The following is a 12,406-nucleotide window of genomic DNA, read 5'->3' on the forward strand; positions in this document are numbered from 1 at the left end:
TTTTGAGATACTCAGAACTAGGCCAGCGCCGTGGCTCACTTGGCTAATCCTCCACCTGTGGCGCGAGCACCCTGGGTTCTAGCCCCAGTTGGGGTACCAGGTACTAGTCCTGGTTGCCCCTCTTCCAATCCAGCTCTCTACTGTGGCCCAGGAGGGCAGCAGAGGATGGCCCAAGTGCTTGGGTCCCTGCACCCGCATGGGAGACCAGGAGGAAGTACCTGGCTCCTGGCATTGGATTGGCGCAGCGCCGGCCCTAGTGGCCCTTAGGGGAGTGAACCACCGGAAGCAAGACCTATTCCTATGTTACAGAAAGATTTTAGGTGAGATTTTAGCTGGTTTGGAAGAGAACCTATTTTCTCTTTGGTTTCTTTGATGTTATCCACTTTATAAATTTATCATAAATGATAAAAATTTTCAAAAATTTATCATAAAAATGTGCTATGCCATATCTGTGCAACTTTAAATACATTTGTAAAATTTATATTTCATAGCACAAAGGGTGTATTCAACAATGTTCCTGGACCTATTCCAAAAAACAGAATGTCATGAAAGCAATGCCAAATCAAAAGGATATGGATACCAAAAGAAAAAGGGAAGACTATTGGAATAAAAAAGTAATTACATGTGTATAAATTAAAAATATCATTGAACTATAAAAAAAAGGAATAAAATACTCTCATTTGCAGCAAAATGGATGGAACTCTAGGGCATCAGGCTGAGTGAGATCAGGCAGACAAATATCGCATGTTCTCCCTTGTATGTGGGAGCTAAAATTCAAAACAACAACAGCAACTCAATCTGGACACAGAATGTTGATTACAGGAGACTTGGGAAGAGGATAAAATGGTTTTTGGGAAAAAGTATAAGTGAAGCTTAATGTGGTACATTAGCTGTGACAAAGATACCAACAGCAGGTGCTAATAGGGGGAATGAGATAAAAAGTGTATAAGAACTCTTTGTATTAGTACTCCACAAATTTTGCTTCCTAAATGTAAAACCATTATGAAATAAAATGCTTTTAAAAGAGAAAGAAGGATGTTAGAAATAAAAGACTAATGCTATGTTTTGAAAAAGGAAATGGAAAAAGTTGAAACTCTGAATAGTCTAGGGACCTAAAACATGTAACCAACATATAAAATTAAACCCTATTTATTAACATGATTATTTGTTTGAGTCTCCATCTCTATGTGATTCCAGACACTTGCCTTTAACACTTTTACTTCTCTGAGTTCCATCGTATCCCCCACAAACTGGAAATGAACTCTACGATATTGACAGTTAACTTTCATCAGGTCACCTCTGCTCCTTGTTCTGTCCTTTGCTCCTGGTTTCCATTAGCTGACCTCTTTCCATTTGTTGCTACCATATGCCACATTACAGAAATTTTTTTCTCATATCAGTGATAATTTTCACTATCTATAACAGAAATTCTGGATACATTGGCTCAAAAATTCAGTTTATGTGTTGTCCCACATAGCTTCATGCTGCGGTCAGAGATCCAGACATTTTCCATTTTCTGTCCCATCATCTTTAGCATCTTTACTTATATTCACTGGATTAAAAGATGCAGTTACAGCTTCAGTTATTAAGTCTGAGCTTAAGGTAGGGTAAAGAGGAGTAATTGAGTATTGATGTTTCAGGGAAACAGACTTTCTCAATGTGTTTCCCACCTCTGCCATTAGATTACCAATTTATATCTCATTGGTAAGTGCATTAGTTAGTATAGGTGTGAGGTAGGCTAGAAATAGGACTCACAAAATCAAGCCCTCCCAACCTGACCATGTATTCATCTCCTACCACACTCTGCTCCATCAGCTTCAGGGCAATTAGAAGGAGCAAGGAGCATCCAGACCCTAACTTGCAAAAGACCCCTTTCCACCTGTCAGGGACTTTTCAAATCGATGTGCATTCCCATAATATCCAAGTGCAACCAACATGTGATCTTCCTGGGGAGGTGGTACTGTGCAACAGTTTCATTTTGAGAGTGTTGGGTGCAAATAAAACAACAATATCTCCACAGAATGCCAAGCCAGGGGCAAACCATAGTGCTGAGTGCCAAGAAGGATGAGCCAGAGACCTATAGGGCAAGACCATGCCTCCCCAGCATGATAAAAACTCCTATTTAGCTCCTGTTAGAGAAATAGTTTATGGAATCTCTCTTTACTATGCTGTCTCCCTTGTGCTTGAGCATAATAAGGCCCTCAAAACTAGTGTTGGTTGAATGTTGATCTCTTGTTTGGGATGGTAACAGGCACATAATGAATAACTATAAAACCTCAATGGTATACAACAATAAACACTTATATATCATGCTTTAGGGCTCAGTTGATCAAGGTTGGACTCACTTGAGTGGTAAGACAAGTTCTGCTGGGCTCATTCAGACATGTGCACCTTAGTTGGACACTTTGCTGTAGGCTGGACTAGGCTGGGCTTGATTAAGGCACCTTAGCTGAGGTGGCTTTGCACTATCAGTTTCTTTTTCTTGTTTGTGAAACTAGAGGACTGTTTCGGACAGAGCAAAAGCACAAGAGTAAGGAAACAGAACTGTGCAAGGCCTCTTGAGACCAAGGGTAGAATTGCCAAGGATCATTCTGTTGGCTAAAGCAAATCAGATGGATTAGCTCCGGGTCAGAGTGGGGGAACACGGCAAAATCACATGGCAAATCACATGGCCATGGAAGAGTGAAGAATTGAGACCTTTAATGCAATTTACTACAGACAGAATGGTGTCACATCACCACTCCTAGCTATGAGGGAGATTGTAAAGCAAATGTTTTTAAGTGAGGACATTGATATAAAAAACATTCTTTCCTTCCTTTCTTCTTCCTATTTTCGCTTCTTTCTCCTTCTTCTCCTAAGAAGAGGGATTTCCTCTTCTTACTTGTTATTTCTCTTCATTCTTCTTTCTTTAAAGGTGGAAATAAGTGTCAAATAGTAAACATTGGCAATCATCCTGTAAACAGTATTCTCATACATTGGTGTAGTTGCTAAGAATCTTCCTTGACAAGTTTTTTTTTCCTATTCTCTGCTCCTGAAACCCTAATACTGAATCTTACCTACTTGCTGGATTTCCCACCTGTTGCCTCCTGCCACATGCCCTTGATGTTTCTCCCTGCCCTCTGCAAGGAGATCCCCAATTCCCTGCTGCGAATTTAGGCTGTGTGGTCTTTTTCAGTATCTCTGTTTAATTTTGACCAATATCAAGTAAAAAAAAAACTGGAAAGAAAAAATTAGCAGTATTTTTGTAGTTGTTAAATACAGTTAAATACAAAATCACAATTTCATTTAGCTAAATGTGATAATCAAGAAGTAGAGTAGGAAAAAGATTAGATTAATTAAGGCTAGAGATGCAAACACAGAAATGAGGATCACCAATCGGTAACTATTACTGCCTGTCTAATGTGGGCAGGGTTCTTTGAATGCTGTGGAGATGGATTAGGATCAGCAGGGGAAGGCGAGTGGAAAGCACAGTAGGAGAGTGTGAGGACTGATGAGGGCCAGGAAGAACAAGACTGGAAGTAATGACGCAAAGTCCCAGTTGGGCAGGAAAATTTGGTAAGCAAGACTTGTTTCTGACATGTTAGAGACAATTTTTGAAGAAACTTTTAAAAATTTGTAATGAACTAGGTTCTGATATTCTTGCTTATGTATTTCTGTTTATGCATTCTGTAAAGAATCAAACTGTCCATCAAATATTTACTAATATGCTGTTGCCACTACTTCAGAGTATTTATAGGACTCATTTATCAATATGAATGTTAAAACCAAGGCAGGATTCTTGCCCTCAAATATAGCATTATGGAAATATGCCTTAAAACTAATTTTTTAAAAAATTAATCAGTTTCCTCCCTTAATTTTCAAGGTTTTTAGATCCAGGCCATATACAGTTGAGTATGTTTTTATTTATAGTATAGACAGATAGGTATATAGGTTGATAGATAAACAGAAAAATGTAAACAAAAACAACATAGACAAAGAAAAGCATTTAGAGAACACAACACTGAAATACTGAAGACCTACATTCTACCACTGGCTCAGGCATTAATTTGGCATATGAATTTATATGTTATATAATGTCTCTAGACCTCAGTTGTATATCTGGAGACTTGATTATGATACTATCATTTTATTACTTTATTTTAAATAGGGATGTGTTGTTAATTATTATCAAACTAATGTAAATTCACAGTGATAAAATTGAGTAGAACCAAAGCTTGCAAAAATAAAATACATGATTCTTTTCTGTATTCCCTAGTTCTTATCTTTCATTCATCTATAATCTTTTTACCTTTACTGTAGACCTTCAATTATTTTTCATGCATGAATAATATAAAAGTTCTTAGACAAATGAAAAAAAGGGAGCTGATCTTGTGCTGAGCAACCCCAACCCAGCGCATAGCAAGGCCCTCAGTAAAGATCTGGGTGACATTTGACAAGTGATTGAAAACTTTGATTTCTGCATATTGGTCTTGCCCTACAAATTGGTTGGAACTCAATTTCTTTTTCTCCTGTGTCCTGGAAATTTTCTTCTCTGGGTTCTTTATCCCTAGAGATTTGGACTTTGTTCTTGAACCTCTGCCTGATAGTATTTTTTTCCCCCTGAAACCAAGATCTTCTTCCCATCTGGTAGCAGCCTGGCACCACTAGGCAATACCCAGTTCTTGTCTCAACCCAAACCAATCTCCTCTTGGCAACACGGTTGGCTCTTCCAAGTGTGGTGGCTGTGTCATAAGAAAACACATAAGAGTGTGGGTATTTTTAGGCCTGCGGTGTTGTCTCATATGTCTCTTGTACAGTTGGACTGTAAATGGGCACCTCAGGCCAATGCAATCATCTGGAGGCCAGGACATGAGGACAGCGAGGCTGCAATTTATTGGCTCTGAGCTTTCCCATCATGACCTCAAACTATTACTTGGGTCTTTATAAAAGCAAACAGATTGTTGGCTGCTTATAGGTTCTAGCACAGAGGTCTAAAGGAGTGGCTTAAAATATGTTGCAGATGAACTCTCTAGAGGGACTACATGTGGAATTTGAAACCATCAGAATATCCATGCACTTTCCAAAAATAACTTTTCTGGAAGTGATGTTTCTGTGTCAGCTAACCTGCTTGTCTAGAAGGCTATTGTAATAAATTTACAGGGCCATGAAGACTTTCCCTATGTCATATTCAAATTTAAAATTCCACTAAATATTCTGTGGATAAAGACAATCTATAGATTATAGACTCATGAATATGTATTGACATTCCAATCAAAACACAAGTAATATATAAAAAATTAAGAAAATGTCTTCTACTTGGATTTATCTGTATTAATTATTTATTTTATCAGATTTAATATATTACTTAAGACTGGGCTAAGTCCAATATGATGCACTGTTTATTGACTAAATATTTTGGGGCAGGCTGAAAACTGAAACAACTATGAGCCCAAATGATCTTCTAACTTTTGTCAGTTCAGCTATCTAAGTTCTGTAGATTTTTTTTATAGATATTTATCATAAAGAACTTATTGTAGTAACAGCAATAGAAATTCAAAGGACAGAAATATAACAGTTTATATTTCTCATATTCTTTTAAAATTCTTTCTATCTGTATAGGTTTTTAATGTTTTAGTTGGAGGGTGTGATCACTTTTTTAAAAAAATTAGGACGTATTTCAAATATAGATAATAATATGAATTGTCCATGTAGACAATTGTATTGTCAGCAGATAAGGAATGTTTTGTCTATTTTTCTTGTTATTGTCTTTCATTTGTTTTTTTGAGGCCATTGAATAGCAATGGTGATTAATGTATTCTTGGCTTGATTTTGACATTAAGGAATGCCTTTGAAGTTTATTTGGCTTTTTGGTAGATAACTTTTATCAGATATGCTTATCATTTATCTCTTTGCTCTTTAATCTCTGCCCCTTTTCCTGGAAACTACCTCTCCCAGACATTCCCAACTGGGAGACCAGATTGGAAGAAAGGGAGAAGTCAGGGTATTTCTCCCCCAGTCATACCTCCGGTGACATATGGCAGTAGTTCTATTTCCTCCATGATCTATCTCCTACTATGTAGTCCTTCATTTCATGCTCCTAACTCATCCCAGACAACATTAAGTTCATGCTAGGTGGTTGTACATCTTGGGCTCTTTTCCTCCCTCTACTTAGTATGTAACAACTTCCTTCTTCATTAAGTTTATCATGTTTTGGCTTTTAATTCTATACCCACTTTTGGAACCAGTTCCTTACGTTTAATTTTTTCAATAAGATTATGGAACAATAGGATTGATCTCTGTTGAGCTTGCTCTCCTCTCTCTCTCTCTCTCTCTTTCATATAAATAACTTAAAAAGGTATTTATGGTTGTCCTAGGAACCATAATACGAATCTTCAATAATTCTACCTTACATTAATATTATAACACTTCCCATAAAAGAGCCTACATTTATCCTCTCATCTCCTTTCCTTTATGTTTTTCTTCCACATATGTTGTAAACTTCATAATAAAGTCTTATCTTTAAGCAATTATTTCTGAAAGAATTAACAGAACATTTTTTAATTTGCTTATATATTTACCATTTCTATGCTTTTTAACTTTTCCCCTGTAAGTCCAACTTTGCATTTAGTATCACTTCACTGCAAATTGTAGAATATTAATAAGTAATTTTTATAGAATGTATCTATTGGCAAAAATTATCTCAACATTAATTTACATAAAAAAACCCTTATTTCACTTTGATTTTTAGCATATACTTTTGATAGATATGGAATTTTAGTCAATTTCCCCTTAGTGCTTTAAAGATGTTATTTTATTTCCTTCTACTTTCATTGTTTCTATAAGAAGTCATGGGGTATTCACTCCCCAGATGGCAGCAATAGCAAGAGCTGAACTGATCCAAAGCCAGGAGCCAGGAGCCAGGAGCCAGGCGCTTCTTCTGTGCAAGGGTTCAAGGACTTGGGCCATCTTCTACTGCTTTCCCAGGCCATAGCAGGGAGCTGGATCAGAAGTGGAGCAGCTAGGACTCGAACTGGCACCCATATGGGATGCCGGCACTGCAGATGGTGGCTTTACCCCTAGGCCACAGAGCTGGCCCCTCCCTTTTAAAGTTTTGAAAGTTTTAGGAACATATACTTTTCTAGAAGACATTACTATTATTCAAATTTATTTGGAATAGTGTCTTCCCCTTTTGTGAGCAGTTTTAAATTATTTTGGGTACTTTCATCTTTGTGCACCATGGAATCTCAGCATGCAGGTTCAACTCATGTAGAAGTTTCTTGTGTGTCCTTTTCTCCTTCCCCTCGCTACATCATCTTCCTGCCTCTTGGTGTCTGGGGCTTCTACTGATCTCATATTAAAAAAAAGTTTTATTGATGGAGCAGGTCTTTTTTTGGACAGTTATTGAAGATCAGTGGGTAAGAGATTTGATCTAGACCCTGTTTCTCCTTCCTATCCACTCTAGCCAATGGCTTTGTCAAGGCCTCTGCAGCTTAATGGGTGTGCTGGGGAGAAGCTCCTGTGGCAGCCAATGCTTGGCACAGTGGGCCTGTCTGCTCTCTTTCCCAACAATGACTGGGGACTTCCCTCTTTGCTCTCTCACTAGAGGTGAAAATTCCCTGCCAGTCCTGGAATTTGTTTTTCTTCAAAGATTTATTTATTTGTTTGAAAGCTAGAGGTATAAAGACACAGGAAAGACAGAGAGAGAGAGAGAGAGAGAGAGAGAGAGAGAATGAATCTTCCAATTTGCTGGTTCACTCCCTAGATGGCCACAACAGCCAGGGCTGAGCCAAGCAGGAGCCAGGAGCTTCATCCAGATCTCCCATGTGCGTTACAGGAGTCTAAACACTTGGGCCATATCCCAGGTTATTAGAAAAGAACTGGATGGAAGTAGAGCAGCCAGGACACAAACCAACACCCACATGTGGTATTGGTGTTGCAGACAGCAGTCTTATTCACTATACAATGCTGTCCCCCAACTTGGATTTTACAACCACTACTTACATTGTTCTGTTATTGTTTATGTTTTCCTTTTTTCTAGAATCATTTGTTTGTGAGATGAGTACATGTTTGATTATTTTCTTGTATTATATCTTTGTTATTTTGGTGTGGAAGTGATAAGTGGAAGGGTGATTTTTCCATGTGAAATCATACCACCTAGATCAGATGTTCACATTTATATTTTAGAAAATAAGTGTGCAATAAATATGTTGTACATAAAAGGACATTGAAGCTTGAATCATGAGTTCTTTCTGAGAAATTCCTACAAAATGATTAACAAATATTTGTGATGGGAATAATGCAGGAGAGAGAAAAATCCCAGAGATTTAGAATGCAGTATCTAAGTAATGATGAAACAATGGTTCTCCACAGGGCTACACTGCCCCCCAGGGAGTGTTTTGGAAATTGTTCATAGTAGTTTTTGTTATTAGGGGAGAGCTTCTGATATTCAGTGGATGGGGACCAAACCTGGTTAATTTCCAACATTATTCAGGAGTTTCATATGTTCTGAATGGCTTTCAAAAGTCCCAAACAGACACTCGTGTTAGTGAAACAACAATCTAAAATAGTCTAAGGGAAGAATAGACTGAATTTTCCAGAAATGCAATTACTATATTTTTTTTTGTGCAGATTATATTTTATTTTGGGAAGTCACTGGGGATTACTCACCATTTCAAAAAATCAATTCACTAACAGCAACAGTGGTCGTAGCATTTAAATCACTGAAACCATACATCAGGACTATTTTGTTATCAAGGACTTTCATGTCCAGTAGAGAAAATGAAAGGTTTTTTTGAATGAGTTGGCATCAAATGTCACTTGATGAAATCACATGAAGCATAAGGCTCTTATTTAATTTTATTAATAAATTGGTTTTTAGATGAGTTTCATACTAGAACTCATCATTTAAATTTTTTGTGTGTCTGGCAGAATGATAAGTATATATATTGAAAACTGAATAAATAAATTATTGTTTTGAGATGCCTGTGGATTTTCAATATTCTCTAATAATATGTAGAGTCCAGAGATACCAGTCCTATTTAATCATTTCTATTGAAGTTCCTTTAAAAAAACCTTCCTTGGGGCCAACGCTGTGGTGTAGCAGGTAAAGCTACCACCTGCAGTGCAGGCATCCCATATGGTGCCAGTTCAAGATATGGCTACTCCACTTCAGATCCAGCTCTCTGCTGTGGCCTGGGAAAGTGGTAGGAGATGGCCCAAGTGCTTGGGCCCATGCACCTGCATAGGAGACTTGAAGAAGCTCCTGGCTTCAGATTGGTTTAGCCCCACACATTGTGGCCATCTAGGGAGTGAACCATGGGATGGAAGATCTCTCTCTCTGTCTGTCTCTCTTTCTCTCTCTCTCTCTGCCTCTGCCTCTCTGTAACTCTGCCTTTCAAATAAATAAATCTTTAAAAAATTAAAAATAAAAAGCCATCTTCTATTGTACATAACATATCAAAAACTATGGTTTCAAAAACTATGGTTTCTAGAGCTTTTGTAAATTCTGAGATTAAATCTTTGCTTCAGCATGCAGGGGGATTTCAGGAGAGAGGATAATATTGTTGTGATACCGCATCACTTGTCATAAAAATGATTATTTTAACACTACTCTTATAAACACGTGTAGCTCATTTGGGAGAGTATCTTACTTTCACTCCTTCCTTCTTGGGAAGTACATAATTTTGGCATTTATCCCTACATCACCCAAAGTTATTTTCCTTTTTCTGTTATCTTATACAAATAATTCTGATTGCCATTACTTACCTTAATTGGGTTTATTCTAGTGTAACTCATGCTGCGGTCCTTTTTTTCTCTACCTATATTGCATGATTGGCTTCTGATTCCTTTTTTTTTTTTCCTTAAAGCTATGTGTTTTCATTATAAATTGCAAGCACCTGAGTATTTCAAAATGTCTTCTATTATACTAATGGCTAAGAATTTACACATTGAAATATACAGGATTTCCCTTTCCAGAACACTGTACTCAGTTCACCTCTTTTTTTTTCATCTTGCTAAATGGAATCAATAGCACCCAGGGCACATAATTAATGTTCTCTTTTCTAACAAATTCTGCCTCTGCGTAGCATAGGTCACCACCCTTTGCCCCCTACTATCTGACAGTGCTGCCAATGACACGTGTTTTGGTTTTGTCATGGCAGTTTCTCTTTTGCTCAAACAAATTTTATATCATCAGTTTATTTATTCATTTAATTTTAAAGGTTTATTTATTTATTTGAAAGAGCTAGGGGGAGAGAGAGAGAGAGAGAGAGAGAGAGAGAGAGAGAGAAAGATCGAGAGAAAGAGATCTTCCTTTCACTGATTCATCCCCTAATGGTCATAATGGCTAGAGATGGGCCAGGGCAAAACCAGGAGCCAGGAGCTTCATCTGTGTCTCCCACATGGATGCAGAGGCTATCTTCTGCTGCCTTCCCAGGCACATTAGTAGGGAGCTGGATCAGAAATGGAGCAGCTGATCCACATGGGATGTTGGTGTTGCAGGCTCCAGCTTAACTCACCATGCCACAATCCCACCCCATCATCAGTTTAACAATACATGTTGCTATTTTAACAAGTTAACTTGTGACCCCAAGAGAGGTATATTTCTCACACAATGTCCCATTTTACAATCCTCCAGAACAGCTGTCTCAGATATCAAGCTTCATCATAAATTTGCTTCTTTTTATTTTCCTTTCATATTACAGTTAGAATATTATACTGATCATTTTGATATTGTGGACTGAACTCCTCCTAAAATTCCTTTTTTTTTTTTTTTTTTGTAAGAGAGGCCTGGGTTTGCAAGTTCCTGCTCTCTCTCTCTCTCTCTCTCTCTCTCTCTCTCTCTCTTTTTTTGATAGGCAGAATGGACAGTGAGAGAGAGAGACAGAGAGAAAGGACTTCCTTTTTGCCATTGGTTCACCCTCCAATGGCTGCCGCGGCCAGCGCGCTGCAGCCAGCGCACCACGCTGATCCAATGGCAGGAGCCAGGTACTGATCCTGGTCTCCCATGGGGTGCAGGGCCCAAGTACTTGGGCCATCCTCCACTGCACTCCCGGGCCACAGCAGAGAGCTGGCCTGGAAGAGGGGCAACCGGGACAGAAATTGGCACCCCGACCGTGACTAGAACCCAATGTGCCAGTGCCGCAAGGCGGAAGATTAGCCTAGTGAGCCGCAGTGCCGGCCTCCGGCCTCCTCCTAAAATTCTTATGTTGATTTCAGATTTTAAATGTAAGAAATAGCTAAACAATTTACTCAGAAATAAATGACTTGAGAATGTTCCAAGTAACTAAAATCTTCAGGGTAAAGATTAGATTCAGATTATGGTCTCCTCATAGTAACCCATCAACTTCAAAGTATCAGATATTATGTAAAAAACAAAGAAAGAAAAACAACAAACTCTCACAAGAGTGAGAGAAAATAATTAAAAGACTGATGACACCTCCGAAAGATCTGAGGTTGCAGTTTCTAGAATATTGTTTTCAAAAGAAACAGATGAAAAATCCAATGAGTTGTTTACAGTTATACTACCAATGAAACATGACACTTATATAAAAAAGCTGTGACCATTGGAGACTTAGTACCATGCTTGCTACAATAAAGTCTTGGTGGTTTAATGTTTTTTCTTATTTATCCAAATCTGATGTAAGTTTAGCAACTTTCCAACTGAACTGTCTTGATAAGTTGAACTTATTTATCCAGCCTCTTTCCTTCTTGTGATTCTACCACGTCTATGTGTAAGGTTTTAAAATCACCACTACTGGGTTGCACATGAATCTGGCAGCTTACACAGGTTTAAATACCTCAGTCTGGAGTTGGCACAAGCAATTCACGGCATATCGAGAAATGGCCTGTTGCTACTTTATTTTGTTTCTGAATTTCCTTTATTACTAGTGATGTCAAGCATACTTTCACGCTTAATGGCCATTTGAATTTCCTCTTCTGTATATGAACTATTTCTATTTTTCGTTCATTTCCCCCTTCAGTATTTGATTTTCAACTGGTTTGTGCACTGTGGATATTAATCTTTTGCCTCTATAGGTGCTCCAACTATTTCCCATGTTGCCCAGTCATTTTTTAACTTTATGTCTTCTTTTTTTATTCACTTAAAATTTACTTTTTTTCCTGTGGTACAAATCTCTCAAAGCTTTATTTTATGGTCATCTCAAGTTTTCTTAGCGTTACTTTCTTATATAGAAAACGCCATTTTTCTTGTCTAGTTCGGCTAGGCCCTCCAAGACAATATCAAAGAGTAGCAGGAAAAATGGGCATCATTGTCTTATTCTTGACTTTAATTGGAATGTTTCTAACGTCTCACTCCACAATAATATACTTACTTTAGGACTGATTTGCTTTGAGTATTAGATAAGGTTCCCAGCTCATACATGATAAATAATAGCTGTTATTTATTATTTGGCAAATCATTTAAATC

This window comes from Oryctolagus cuniculus, chromosome 4 (assembly GCF_964237555.1).
Source record: "Oryctolagus cuniculus chromosome 4, mOryCun1.1, whole genome shotgun sequence".
Lineage (NCBI taxonomy): Eukaryota > Metazoa > Chordata > Mammalia > Lagomorpha > Leporidae > Oryctolagus > Oryctolagus cuniculus.